The sequence below is a fragment of the Mytilus californianus genome, unplaced genomic scaffold, assembly GCF_021869535.1.
Source record: "Mytilus californianus isolate M0D057914Y unplaced genomic scaffold, xbMytCali1.0.p SCAF_9, whole genome shotgun sequence".
Taxonomy (NCBI): domain Eukaryota; kingdom Metazoa; phylum Mollusca; class Bivalvia; order Mytilida; family Mytilidae; genus Mytilus; species Mytilus californianus.
In genome coordinates, this window is record NW_026262745.1 from 363347 (window position 1) to 379096 (window position 15750).

The following is a 15750-nucleotide window of genomic DNA, read 5'->3' on the forward strand; positions in this document are numbered from 1 at the left end:
TACTTTTTGCTCATTTCTATGCTAAGATGTCATGATACAAGAAGTCTAATTGCAAAAGGACTCTTGAATTCAACTTTTTTTTGGAGACAGTATGGTCTGATGACCAGTTTTTCACTTTTCAATGGAAAGCTTGCATGTAGTTTTAGTCTCATTTGGCATATATTTGAACCACTTACTATCCTAAAGAAGAAAATTATGGTAGCATATGAAATGAATAGGGTGTACTGATCATTGTAAAGTGTTTTTTTTACAGATTTAGTGAAATATTTGTGACAGACTACAGATTTTATGTACAAAGCTCTTCACATTTCACATACATCAAACAGGCCGTTTAACCAGGGACATAAATATAAATATTCTGCACATTTTTTCTGTGATAATCTACTTTTCTCTAGATTCCGAGTTCACAAATGGTTAATTAAATTTGATTTAAGCATAGAAACACAAATATCAGGAACATAAAAAGCTGTCAGATAGAAAGTCAGCATGGCTCTTAGGCATAAAATGGAAACTGCTTTAAAATGCTTATTTTAGCCGTATAATGCCAAAATGGGACATTTTAACAGAATTTCTGTCAAACAAAGATGTAAATCCTTTACTTTTATTGAGTTTGACAAATTAAAACCAGAAAACCATTCAGGAAAGTTGCCAAAGTACAGAATCTACATTTACGGAATTCATCTCTTAGGCCCGAGAACACAGTTATTTCGTAGTGCATTTCTTTTAGACAATAAATTCAAATTAAAAAAATCGCACCTGCTCTATCTCAAAAAGATTTTCACAGTGTAGTGTACTACTATTGATACAAATAATATCAAAATTATAGAAACTTCTACCAGCTCTAACTCAAAATATTGACAATTCTGTGTTAAGGGGGGCCAAAATTCAGTTTGACAGCTTCCGACATTCTAATTTTTGACCTTTTTTAACTGGACCAAATCACTACTTAACATAAAGATTCAGCACCCAAATTTTTTTAACATTTAATTTCATCCCCTTACTTAATATTTCATGCATAAAATATCAAGAAATAAATTGGGAAAGTGTATCAAAAAAAAATGCAAGTTATACACTGTTCACACTAGGGACTATATTTGTAGACAACGAAAACCAAAGGACGATAACTGTGTCCTTGGACCAGTATAATATAAGGAGTTTACCCAAGATTTAAAGTTTCCAAGTTTTTGCAAAAACTGGATCAAAATCATCATTGAAAAGCAATAACTTTTTAATAAGATTTACAAATGTAAGTTTCTCTTTAAATATTACAGTTTTAGAGATAAAAAGGCAAATTCAAGAAATATGAAGAAAAAAAAAAGGTAAAAATCTGTATTTAAGGCAACAACTCCTATGAGTCAGCTGCCAGTTTTGATGCCATTTAAAATGGACAGTAGATTTTATTTTTCAACATTCTGATCATTTATCCTTGTCAGATATCGTCTATCTATTTTGGCCTTTTGTAGCTTAATACACAGTTTGGCTTTTTAGCCCATTGTTGAAATCTGTACGGTGACCTATATAGTTGTTAACTTCTGTCTTTAGTTTCTGTTGAAGAGCCTACGGTGACCTATATAGTTGTTAACTTCTACGTCTTTAGTTTCTGTTGAAGAGCCGTCACATTGGCAATGTCCAATGATACCATATTTGAATATGTTTTTGTCATGTAGGTGTAAGGGAGTTACCATTTGATTTTTATGGGGGGGGGGGGGGGGGGGGGGGGGGGGGGGTAGGATGAAAAATGTTGTCCTGCATTTTTTTTAAGTTGTAATCTCTGTCCTGCCTTTATATTTTTCACTCTATTCGGTCCTGCCTTTTTTTTTTTATTAGTTTATCCTGACTTTTTTTTACATAAATTGTCATCCTGCCTTTTTTTTTTTTGCCATGTTTCTCATCCTGCCTTTTTTTTTTGTTGACAAATTTCATCCTAGCCCCCCCCCCCCCCCATAAAAATCAAATGGAAGCTCCATAAGGAGACAACCTTTTGATTTTCTGGTGGGATAAAAAGTGGAGACAGATTTTTCATCACCTGGCCTGGTTAGTTTTTCAGGGTTCGTAAGGATAGAAAATCCGGCAAATTGTAACAATTAAACCCCTGTTGTACGACCATATTTGCCAAAAGATTAGTATAAAAATTTATGACGTCTTGCAAGGCTATTTTAACTTTTTTCTGGCCACATAATAGTCAAAGTTGTGACTGTGTGCGGAAATATGAAGATAGATAGACGGAAAAAAAAATTAAATAGTCTTGCAAGACGTCATAATTATTTTGACTACCTAAAGATGTAACCTAATTCTTACTTGTTTGGGGAAAAGGAGAATTAACCGAACCACTATTCAATCTTAATCAGTGAACTGAATTATTGTCTTTTGCAGTAGTCCGAGTCGACATCTGTAACTAATCATGCAAATTGATAGTCAACAGTATACCTTTTTCAAAATGTCAGCTTACGACAAAGAATCACTGGTGATAGGGGAGTGTAACCAATAAATTGATCCTAAATCAGATAAGATTTTCCCAGTAACGGAGAACCCCTTTCTTTGAGTGACTCTTGAGTGAATATAAATAGTGAAGGGGGTCTCACAAATAAATATAAATCTTAATTACAGGAACATCGATTAGCAAAGTAAACTTACATATTAATCTCGAAGTTATTTACGTTAAAGACAGACTGTGCTCCTGAATTAATGTATTAACTTATACATTTGCGTATATTACTCGGGGGGGGGGGGGGGGGGGGGGGGAGGGGGGGGGGGCACTTCCTATATACAAGGTGATAGGACGTGCCGCTGGAATAGGTCACTTTTTCCAGCTTGAAAATATGGGAATAGGTGGGGAAAACTGTCAGAAATATATGATAAGGTCGATAAAGTTCCAATTACTTGTATATGTACTTGTATATGCAAAGCCCTGTCATTTTTTCACAGTCGAAAGTCTCGCCGTAAGTAAAACATTACACACAGAATCTTAGCCTTAAATATTCCACTTTTCCAACACACCCCACGAAACCCAACCAATATGGGAAAAGGTTACAACGACGCAATATATGAAAAGGTTTACAGAACCCAAGCGACACCCCTATCAATTAAGTATTGAAGTGCCCCCTCCCCCTCCCCACCCCCCGATGTATTTTACTGCTACAATCACGCGACCGTTGCTGAGCAGAGAACCATACTTTCAAGCCAGGGTCAGTCTATACTAACAGTTAGTATAGAAAGTCCCTGTAAAAAGGCAGGCAAACCCTAACAGTACTGTAACTTAATGATACATGTATATCTAGTTACAGCACCTCACCCAGCACAGTTAGCACACTGCATGGTGTGTGTCAGTCTTATAATTAAAACTGTGTAGGTTCATATCGTTTGATTCAACGTTTTTTTCGGATATTTTTAGGACCGTTGTCAACATGGTCAAATCCGACCTGCCACTTTGCAACCTGACCTGCAAAAATATAATTCGACTAAAAACAAAGCCAGTCAAAATTGCTTTTTGAGACTGGGCGACTGAAAAAGTTTTAAAATGTGACCTTGTGACCCTACTTGGAATTCTCCATTCATCGGCGTGTGTCGGTGTGGCTAAAAAGGGGGCATTGTTTTTTTTTCTTGGGACAAAAAATTGTTTCTATCTTTGTTAAAAAAAAATCAAGACCAATCATAAACTTTTTTTTCAAAACTCAGTGTCGTATTTTATTGTTTTCCCAACAATGTTTAATAAAAGCTTAAAATGTTTGTTTCACTTCCCTCTGACTTCCCTCCTGATTTTTTTTCTCAAGAAATTATAGAATCTGTAAATGGATATATGTCTGTAGTCACGGTCATGCATTTAGATAAGAAATTCCAGCATGCATCATCAAATAATTCATGTGTATTTGTGACATCAACAAAACTGAAACATTATATTATTTCCCAGTAATTATGTAAATCATTTTGATTTACAAGTATATATGTCTGGGACTTATGCATGTATATATCTCACAGGCACTTGTCTCAGAAAAAAAAAATCTATATACTTTAATTAAGGTATATAGGGGGGAAAATCTGAGACAAGTGCCTGTGATATATCTGTCAGTCCTAGAATAATAAATATAATTGTATCTTAATCTTTGGAAAAATCCAATTATTAAATTGTGAAATTCTTTTACTTCATAATTATGTCAAAGTATACTTTTTAAAGTTTTAAATTTTAAAGTTAAAATAAATATTCCGTTTTGATCTAAGGAAAAAAAATTTAAACTGTAATGACATGGTCAGTCAACGGATTTGTTGCATGGCTGATTACAGGTAATTAAAGCATGCAGTAATTTTCCATTACGACAGTGCGTGTACCCTGGGGTGTGTATAACGTTTTAGAAATACCATAGTTTTCTAGAGAACATTCTGTCGATGTGTAATACAGATTGATGACATTACACAAAATTTCTTTCGTTAAATATAGTTAAGTATCTGTGTCCATTCCCTGTTGCAACACTACAAATTTTTCGAAGAAAAAAATGTTAAAATTTGAAGAAAAAAAAATCATTTATATAAAATAAAGAAGAAAAAAAGTAGCAAATAAACTTATGTTATTTGCCTATCCTGTAGTAGACAAGAAATTGAGGATGAATACCATTTCTTCTCAGTCTGTCCATGCTATACATCATTGAGGGATACCTATATACAAAATATTAATAAAAATCTTAATTTCAATTTTATTAAATTGCAGTCACCTATAACACTGAGGCATATGACCGCACTTTTAAATAGCAGTCTGCCAGTCATTATAAATATCACCATAAAGTATTTTAATGATTGTTTTTTATTGAGAACATCTGTATTACTTATGTTTCTAAAAATACATGAATATTGTTTTTACAAAAAGAAGTTTAATACATTTTTCATTTTGTATGTAATAATTGAAGCCATTTCGAAATATAAGAAATCTTCACATAGTCGGGAAATTTTCAATTCAAGTTATTTCATTTGAAAACGTTAAAAAATATAGATCTTATTCGATGTAAAATGTGGCGTCCTTGGATATCAAAACCCCGTTTAAATAGGGTTTGTCTACTTTCGTCTATTGTCGAACATTCTATAATCAAGGATTTGTACAAATCCTTGCTATAATATAATGAATCGCGTCGCCAATATCACCACAATTACATAAATTACAAATACAATCTTCTCCTAAATATTTCTAACAATTTCAATAGGAAATTTTGAGTCGAAACTGAATACCAAATCTACAAAAAGAATCACTATTTTTTTTATAGTAGTAGGCGACGAAAACTAAACTGTTTATAATCTTTTTTTTCTCCTAAATTAATTGAAACTCTTGAAATGATTTAACATTATCTATAGACAGCTTACAAATTCAAATCTTTTTAGAAGTATATGAGTGTATAGTAATAATTTGTTCATTAACCCCCCTTTTTCTTCTATAAAATTACATTGTAATCGACTTTATTTCCAAATTTGTGTTTGCTAGGATTGACACTTAGAACGTACAACATAAAGTAACAAGTAAAAAGTCACGATTCAGTTTTGGGATATTTTTTTCTTTGAATAAACTTAATTTTAAAAACGTTTCAGCATTTTTCTGAAATATTTTTAAAAGGAAACGGACTTGTAAACAAAATTTATTTTTGAATATTAATATTGAACAATGATTGTTAAGAAAACAATCTGCCAAAGTGGTTTGGTAATTAACTGGCTTCATGCTGTCAAAAATGTCTCCTTTTTATAAGTTTTTGATAAAAAAAATAAACTATTTGAAGGCGAATTAATCATTTCCTCAACTAAATACATTTATATATAAATAAAGTCAAATCGTCAAGAACTTTCTCTCATATATTTAAACAATTGTAAAATAATTAATTTAAACTTTTGTACTGCGACTTTCTGTCCGTTTACCAATACTTATTCCTTGTTAGGTTTTTTCATATCCATTTACGAATACTTATAATGTGATAATTTTCGGAAGCTTTTATCCTATTTTCATATCAAACAACCATGTTACCCGTAGAACGGAGTTAAGTACAAATTTAGGAATTTAGTACTTAAAATTTTCAACAACAAAATTTTTTACTTTCATTTACCTGGATTTTGTTCTACGCTTCGAAGCCGCCACCCTGTATCAAACATAGCCAACACCTCGCATGGCGTATTCACGATGTTGAGGGATTGACAATATACAATCAAAGTTAGCAATATACAGCAAGTAAGTAATTGGGTGTTGAATGCCAGTAGATCTGAATTTGTAAATTGAATTTAACCTGTTTAGAATGTGTATTGGTGAATTGTTTAATAAAATTACACACATATGATAACCTGGGCTGATATGCATAAAACCACTTTAAGTTCAAAGTATCAATGAAACTGGGTCTGCATGAAAAAATGACTTATCACATAATACCAGAACCTATGTTTACTGTTAGATGATAAGAAAATATAGCTGTAGGCCTAGTTTACAAATTATTTATTCTTTTAATTTCTATTTGACTGTCTGGGTGCTTCTTATGTGTTTTAAATATTTGCGTTTTGTATGCTATAGTTAAGTTTTATGACTGTTGTACGTCATTTGGTCGTTTTTAAGTTTTTGCCATGGCGTTGTCAGTATGTCTTCGACCTATAAGTTTTATATAATCTGCATCTCTTGTGCTGTATTTTAAAATGTATCTTTACACATTCATCAATACACCAAAAAATATGAATAAAGCTTTCGTATATATAAAAATAAGGAGATGTGGTATGATTGGTAATGAAACAACTATCCGGGATATTTTGAGACAAAGTGCACGTATCAGCAGTCAGCCGAAACCACTAAGCGTTTTGCATCCATACGTTGTTTTTTTTCGGGATACTGACTGCATAGTAAATTATCAATGTACTAGTTAATGTTCTCGAGGGATGACCCTATTACAGAGACATATATACACATATGTTCTCTGCCCTATTACGTGTCAGTAACATTCTCGACACGGTTCATTTTTACGGCGGCTCAGTTTTGTCTTAAGAATAAACATAATTGATAAGTTTCTTTCCCCTGCATTCCTCGATCGCACTTGTAAATAGCACATTGGTCTCAAGACATTGGTACACTATACGTTACAACACTTGCCGTCAGTACTCAAAATTGGAAAAATATTTAAATAAGAAGGTATAGAAAATTAATGCATACACACTATTATCAACCACAGACATGATGTTTTTCTCAATTTGCCTAAATCGTTATTCCGCAATACAACGAGGGTGAAAACCCACCACTTTGAACACAGTCACAGGCACCGGCATGTTGTGAATTTGAAAGTTCAAATAGGGGGGGGGGGGGGGGGGGGGAGGGGGCCCGGGCCCCCTTTCTTGGGAAAAATTTGGTTGATTATATAGGGATCACTGAAGCATGAAAAGCTCTGGATCCGCCACTGCATATTCATAAAATAAACCAACATAAAATTATCCAAAAGACGAATAATACTTAATACTTACGACTAAGATTGATTATAAGTATACTTGAGTCGGTTTTACAAAAAAAAAATACAAGTAATTGTATAAAAGTATACTGTATTGTACATGACTTAATTACTATCAATATTATTTGTAAGATTTTTTGTGAAACTGACTGCTGAATTGTTTTTCCATGCTTATGGTACATCTAAGTCGTATGCTTTTTATAAAACCACCTCCAGGGTGTAATGTCTGCTCGCCCATAGAATCTGTTTGTAGATATAGGAAGATGTGGTATGAGTGCCAATGAGACAACTATCCATCCAATTCACAATTTATAAAAGTAAACCATTATAGGTCAAGGTACGGTCTTTAACACAGAGCCTAGTTTTTATCAAAAAATAAATATATTGATATTAATAGTATATAGGTTGAATAATTTATTCATACATTTTTAATTGACTGACCTAGAATTATCATGATTATTGAGGAATTTAAACCATGCATTCCTATTTTTAAAAAGGGACAAAAATAAAATTTATATATAATAACAGGGTGATACAAATGAGAAAAACTCAAGAAATTGTTTTCAATTAAGATAAATACATCTAGTTAATAATGGTTTCGAGTTGTTTTTTAAAGCAGAGACAGATTTAGTTTAAAGTTGGAAAAAATTGTTTGTACCAACAAAAATAAAAACACGAAGTTAATCCAGAATTATGTGTTTATCATTTTTTTTTTTTTATGTTTAGGTTGCCAGCAAGATGAAAAGAACAATGCAGTTCAAAAGTCAAAATGTGGATAAGCTGCGGTACAAGGTCCTACTTTTGCAGATTTTCATATTTTGCATAAATGAATTTGAAGTTTATATCATGGAGGGCAGAGAAAGAAAAGAAACACTTCAATTTTCCTGCTTCTGAAAGATCTTGTTCGGTAAGTTTTATGCTCTGTTTTGATAGTGTTTGTGCGTCCATCTGTCTTTCTCTAAATTGTATTCACTTAAAGTTTTTGGTTACAGTTCACCATGAGACTGAACTTCAGTTAGTAACTTGTGGTTTTACATGTATATACTTAAAATTTAGTACTTTAAAATGTTCATGTATTTTTGTCCAGCCTGCAACTTTTGTTGCAGAAAGCTCGACATAGGGATAGTGATCTGGTGGCGGCTACGGCGGTGGCGTTAGCTAACTTCCTAAAAGCTTTTTATTTTAGAAGGTGGAAGACCTGGATGCTTCATACTTTGTATATAGATGCCTCATGCATGTCATGTTACCAATTCTGTCTGAAACATGTCCATTGTCCTTGACCTCATTTTCATGGTTCGGTGACTACTTGAAAAAAAAGTTCAGAATTTTTTGAATGTTAATTTCTCTCATATTATGAGTAATATGATAACTATATTTGGTATGTGCGTACCTTGCAAGGTCCTCATGCTCGTCAGAGAGTTTTCACCTGACCTAGACCTCATTTCATGGATCAGTGAACAAGAAATTAGTCTTAGATGCATGATTTTTTTTATTAGTTGTTAGTGGCTTTGTACTAGCTGTCAGTAACTGCGAGTACTCTCAGATCTATACTTAGTGTCTTTTTGTTGTTTGGATGTACAACTACCCGGCCACGTCCACTTGTATTTGTAGTATTTGTATTTTTATCCATCTGATGAGTTAAGCCTCTTTCAACTGATTTTTATAGTTTGTTCTTATGTTGTACTGTTACACCACTGTCCCAGGTTAGGGGAAGGGTTGGGATCCCGCTAACATGTTTAACCCCGCCACATTCTGTATGTATGTGCCTGTCCCAAGTCAGGAGCCTGTAATTCAGTGGTTGTCGTTTGTTTATGTGTTACATATTTGTTTTTCGTTCATTTTTTGTACATAAATTAGGCCGTTAATTTTCTCGTTTAAATTGTTTAACATTGTCATTTCGGGGCCTTTTATAGCTGACTGCAGTTTGGGCTTTGCTCATTGTTGAAGGCCGTACGGTGACCTATAGTTGTTAATTTCTGTGTCATTTGGTCACTTGTGAAGAGTTGTTGTCTCATTTGCAATCATACAACATCTTCTTTTTTATATTTAAGGTTAAGTTTTGGTGGTCAAGTCCATATCTCAGATACTATAAGCAATAGGTCTAGTATATTCGGTGTATGGAAGGACTGTAAGGTGTACATGACCAACTGGTAGGTGTCATCTGACCTTGACCTCATTTTCATGGTTCAGTGGTTATAGTTAAGTTTTTGTGTTTTGGTCTGTTTTTCTTATACTGTATGCAATAGGTCTACTATATTTGGTGTATGGAATGATTTTAAGGTGTACATGTCTAGCTGGCAGGTGTCATCTGACCTTGTCCTCATTTTCATGGTTCAGTAGCCAAAGTTAAATTTTTGAGTTTTGGTCTTTTTTTCTAATACTAAATGCAATAGTTCAACTATATTTGGTGTATGGAAACATTTTATGATGTACATGTATGTCAGTCTCGCAGGTTTTATTTGACCTTGACCTCATTTTCACGGTTCATTGCTCAGTGTTAAGTTTTTGTGTTTTGGTCTGTTTTTCTTAATCTATAAGCAATAGGTCAGCTATATGTGTTGTATGGAAGGATTGTAAGCTGTACATGTCTGCCTGGCATGGTTCATCTGCCCTTCACCTCATTTTCATGGTTCATTGGTCAATGTTTAGTTTTCTTGGTTAAGTCTGCTTCTTAGACAATGTTAGAAACTATAAGCAATAGTTCAACTGTATTTAGTATATTGAATGATTGTAAGGTGTACATATATTTCTTGTCAGGTTCATATGACCTTGAATTCATTTTCTTGGATCATGTTGAGTTTATGTGATAGTTGTAGTAAAGCTTTATATTTAGGACTATCAACATGATATCAATGATTAGTAAGGAAGGCGCAACATTTCAGCGTGTGCACTCTTGTTTATACATTATACACCACTTTTACTGTTTTTACCCTGATTTTATGAATCACTGAACATAGAAATGTCATAATGTGAAACTATAGTACATTCTTAGGTTAAAGTTTTAGGTTAAGGTATATAGCTTACCATAAAGTTGAATTTCATACACATGTTCATTATGTGTTGAATTTTTAAATTCAGTGCCAAACTAAGATTTTGAGCCTGATTACATGATTGACTAGACATTGACACATGCTAGTGTTTACCAGGCATGGTGTCCTGTATTAGGAATTTGTCATATACTATAAAGAACGTTAATAGTACTCGCTGAGTATGGAGTTTTTGTGAAAGTTTAATATTAGTGAGATTTTTGCATGACATCCTGTCAACTGCTTGTTGATCATGTTTATACATGTCTTAAATTTAATATCTGACACATTGGTGTTTTGTGAACTTGGAAATAAGTTATTTGATAGAATAATAATGTTTTGAGATTATCAAAATAAAAAATATCCCATTTTTACTATTAATGATTAAGTTTAAAAAAAAAGAAGATTTAGGATATATGTATAACCATATATAAAAATGAGACAGCAACCGAACAACACAAAAATAAGAAAAAAAAACAATATAATTTTTTGTATCAATGTTATAATTTCCAACATGTCCAAAGAGTTCAATGTATTTTCTAATTGAAATAAAACACAAGTGGAACTCTTTCATAACTTCAGAAGCTTGAAGAAGTGCTGTTTCTATTGTTGGTTTTCTGTATAATATATTGCAAATTCTTGTGAAAAATGGAATTTTATTGTAATTGCCTAAAGTTTTAACATTGATCTATATATATATATATATAACTGGGGAAATACCCAAATGTTATAAAGAAGAATACATAAATTGATTGTTATATAATATTAGAATAGGAAGATGTGGTATGTTGCTAATTTGACAACTCTCCATCAGAGACCAAAGGATGTAGGAGGTTAGCAACTGATGACACTGGACAACCTTCAACAATCAGTAAAATCCATACCGCATAGCTATTTTTATTGAAAATCATATGTTATTGCTACATGTATGCAAACAATTTTTTATTATCCATAACTTCGGATTTTATTGGTTCTTTTTCAGAAGGATTGAAATTCATCACTTAGAATAAAAAGAGAAAACACAGAAACAAGACCAAAATAAATTCAAAGACAAAAGTCAGATCAGTTATTATTTTCATCACTCAGTCAATGAATTGAAGTTCTATTAAATATCTAAAGATATTAAAACAACAATAATGACTATGTTCTGTGCTGAATGGCCAAACAGTGGACTATACATTACGATCACACAATGCTGGATGATAAGAAACTATTAATTTTTTGGGTGGAGGGATATCCTGAAAAAAAAATAGATTCATGTAAAAAGCTACTAGTATGTTAAGCCTATTAATAGAGTTTTCATTGATTTCAAATGGGAAAAATTGTGTTTCAAAAAAGTATTCTAGAATTCATAAATAAACATATATTGATACTTACATTATCTGCTTTGTTGTTTAAAAGTTTAGTTTTGAACAGTTATAGAACAATATAATTGCATTAACATTTCCAAGGAAAAAAAGATATTCAACTAAAAAGATTCATCTTAAAACAATTTACTACCAAACAGAATTCATTGTAACATACACATTTATTTACTGTATATTTATAATTTGAATCCCATAGGATTTTATTTTATCCCATGTGTCCCATGGGATATTAAAAATCCCATGGGATAATTATAGTCCCATGGGATTTTTTTTGTCCCATGGGACAACAAATATCCCATGGGACTACAATTATCCCATGGGACCCCAAAAAATCCTATGGGATTTAACCGAAATCCCATGGGATAATGGTCAATCCCATGGGATTTGCCCTATCCCATGGGATATTGAAAATCCCATGTTTTTCTAAATCAAATTACAAAATATCTATAATAATAACAGCAGAAAAGCAATTAAATTATTGAATCCCATGTAATTCCGCACATTTTGGTTATATACACGACACTGTAGCTCTAAGGAGAGGCGGCGGCGGATTTGCAAATGAGTGTTTTGCAAATTAAAAGTGTCCAGTGTTTAGTATTAGATTTTGCAAACGAAAATTTCTATATTTACCAGCGATTTGTAATTGTCTTTTGATTATATCTGGGTTTTTTTTTTATATTTTTTGATTTTCGGAGTTCGTGCCAGGCTTTATATATACTGTGTTCGCCGCAAACCACTAAAATCAGAATGAGATGCATTTACGAAGTTATTTTCGTGGGATCCTATGCATGAAATACGGTAGTACGGGTCAGGAGCCTTGACCGTTTATCCATAATTTTGGCAAAATTTTTAGATTGCAAGTGAAAAATATATATAGACACAGAGATATTAAATAATGATACAAATAATAAACTAACCTTTCGCTTGAACCAGTATTTCTATCTTTCTTTATGAAAGAATCAAACCTTGACTGTTTTCTCGGGCGTGTCATGATAAAATTGTGAAAGTTTGTTAGGGATGTTTTGGAACTTCGATTATCAAAGACATTGTTTATAAAAACCACAACTACAACGTAACAATTGTTTTTACTTGATCTGCTAAAAGCCTATTATATTTGTCATCAAACGCAGCACCGCGTTTGACACCTTCCTTTGAAGTATATAATATTTATAGAACTTAAATAAATCGTAGGTCAGTTGATTAGTAATCACGTTGATTCTGTTAAACTGCCTGTTTTATATACTTTGAATGTTAAAACCTGATGGAATGCGGCGACATTAATATTCGTCGTCTCTTCTGATATTTAATTAAGCTGAAGACAAATTATGCTTTGCAAATTGTAGGGGGCGCACGCCCCCGCCCGAATCCGCCCTTACGTTGAGTTTAGGTTGCTCAACGTCACGACCAAATTTCAACCAGATTTAAACGTTGTTTCAACGTCGAGTGCCCGCTGGGTAGAGAATAAAGGAAAAAAAATAGTAAAGAACAGAGAAATATGGACGAAAAATATGAAAGAAAGGAGAATGGGGCGGGGGGCTAAAATATAAAGAAAAGAGAAAAATGGGGCTAAAATATAAAGAAAAGAGATATATGAGTGCTACAATATTAAGAAAAGAGATATATGGGCTGCTAAAATATAAAGAATAGAGATGTATGGGCTTCTAAAATATAAAGAATAGAGAAATATGGGCTGCTAGAATGGGATTTTGTGTTGGAATAGTTACATAAATTTAGAGTAAATGCGTCATTTTAAAAGTTGGTTAAACACTTTATAATGATATAAATGGGTTTATCTTAAATAATGGAGTAATCTCAGAAACCTTAAAGTTTGTGATTGAGAAGAGGATTCGTCAAGGATGTCATCAAAACGCTTTATTGTTTGTTTTATCAGTTGAATAGCGTGCTTGCAGAATTGAGTTGATAACGATCTATTAAGATTCAAATAAGAATTCATAAAAACAAACCTAAGAGTCTAAATATTTCATAACAAGCAGATAATCAATTTCTTTTTTAAGATCTAAAGATGAAATAAGAAATGCTCCTTACTTTACTGTTTTTTAAGGTTTTTTCTGCACTTAAACTCAATAGAAATAAATCAGAACGTGTATGCTAGGTAAACTCAAAACTAAAATGACAAATTGCAAACATTAGTTGAAAAGATAAAAGTTAAAAATATTGGTATTTATTTTGGACTTGACAAACAAAATATTAAACACTTCCTTAAAAAGAAAATGTTGATAAAAAGAAAATTGAACATGATTGGTGGATCACTGTAGGAATAAAATAGTTATTTCCAATTTCATTTATCAATCGATGTAAAGAGACTATATCTCTTTAAAAAAAATCGTATACAATTCTTTTTGGTAGAATGGTCGAGAGAAGTTTAACGCTTAATGTTAAGTAATTATATTGAAAGGGGTTTAAAAATTAAAGATATTGATGCATATATCAAGGCAATAACAAAAGGATTAAACGATTAACACCGATGAAACTAGACTGTGTAAACTTGAAAATTATACCAACCTTTTTATTTTTGTGGGTTTGTGGGTTAAAAACACAACTTAAAATAAATTAAGATTCTTATAAATCATTAGAAACCCTAACAAAAAAAAAAAATAAAAAAAAAAACCAAACTCCAATTGAAATTAAAGGGAAAATGGCGAAAACATTTAACGCATGGACAAAAAATGTCATATGGTTAAAAAGTATCATGTTCTTTGTAATTGATTAAAATTGAGAATGGAAATGGGGAATGTGTCAAAGAGACAACAAACCGACCATAGAGCAGACAACAGCCGAAGGCCACCAATGGGTCTTCAATGCAGCGAGAAACTCCCGAACCCGGAGGCGTCCTTCAACTGGCCCCATAACAAATATGTATACTAGTTCAGTGATAATAGACGTCATACTAAACTCCAAATTATACACAAGAAACTAAAATTAAAAATGAAACAAGACTGACAAAGGCCAGAGGCTCCTGACTTGGGACAGGCGCAAAAATGTGGCGGGGTTAAACATGTTTTTTGAGATCTCAGCCCTCCCCCTATACCTCTAGCCAATGTAGAAAAAACAAACGCACAACAGTACGCACAGTAAAACTCAGTTTAAGAGAAGTCCGAGTCCGATGTCAGAATAGGAAACAAAAGAAAATAAACAAAATGACAATATACATAAATAACAACAGACTACTAGCAATTACTGACATGCCAGCTCCAGACCTCAATTTAACTGATTGAAAGATTATGTCTTCATCATATGAATATCAGGCACAATCCCTCCTGTTAGGGGTTTAGTATTATACCATCATAAAATATATGAGAAGAACATAACCCGTGTCATGCCAACAACTGGTTTTAGAATAAATATGTTTAATTCCGATGCAAAGACCCTATAAGTGAATCAATATTAAAGCCAAAATATGCAATCTTTAATGACCTGACAACAGTATCGTAACTATATCCCTTCTTAATAAGTCTGTTTAAAGGTTTTGTAAGCTTTTGAAGTGAATACTGACATTTTTGTGCTTTGTAAAGAATATTACCATAAAAGATTGGATGTGAAATACCCGAACGTATAAGATGTCTGCATGTTGAGTTATATTTACGAATGATGTCCTTATACCGATGATAAAATTTAGTAAATGTTTTGACTAGTTTATAATATTGAAAACCCTGGTGTAATAATTTTTCAGTAATACATAAATTTCTCTCGCTAAAATCTAATACGTTGTTACATACACGAGCGAATCGTACAAGTTGAAATACATAAACACCATAAGATGGTGACAAGGAAACGTCACCATCTAAAAATGGATAACTAACGATAGGAAATGAATACATTTGTTCATGAGCTTTCAATTAAAACAGATTGAATGATTAAAATAATTTTAACAATTAGATTAAATATACATGTGTT

General features: G+C 32.5%; 1 long non-coding RNA gene across 1 annotated transcript; it reads left to right on the forward strand.

Annotated features, from left to right (window-relative positions):
* Positions 1-7587: 7587 nt before the first annotated feature.
* Positions 7588-11846, forward strand: LOC127715914 (uncharacterized). The gene is made up of 2 exons (XR_007988676.1): positions 7588-8349; positions 11451-11846. It is a non-coding gene; the product is annotated as an uncharacterized LOC127715914 (long non-coding RNA).
* The last annotated feature ends 3904 nt before the right edge of the window (positions 11847-15750 follow it).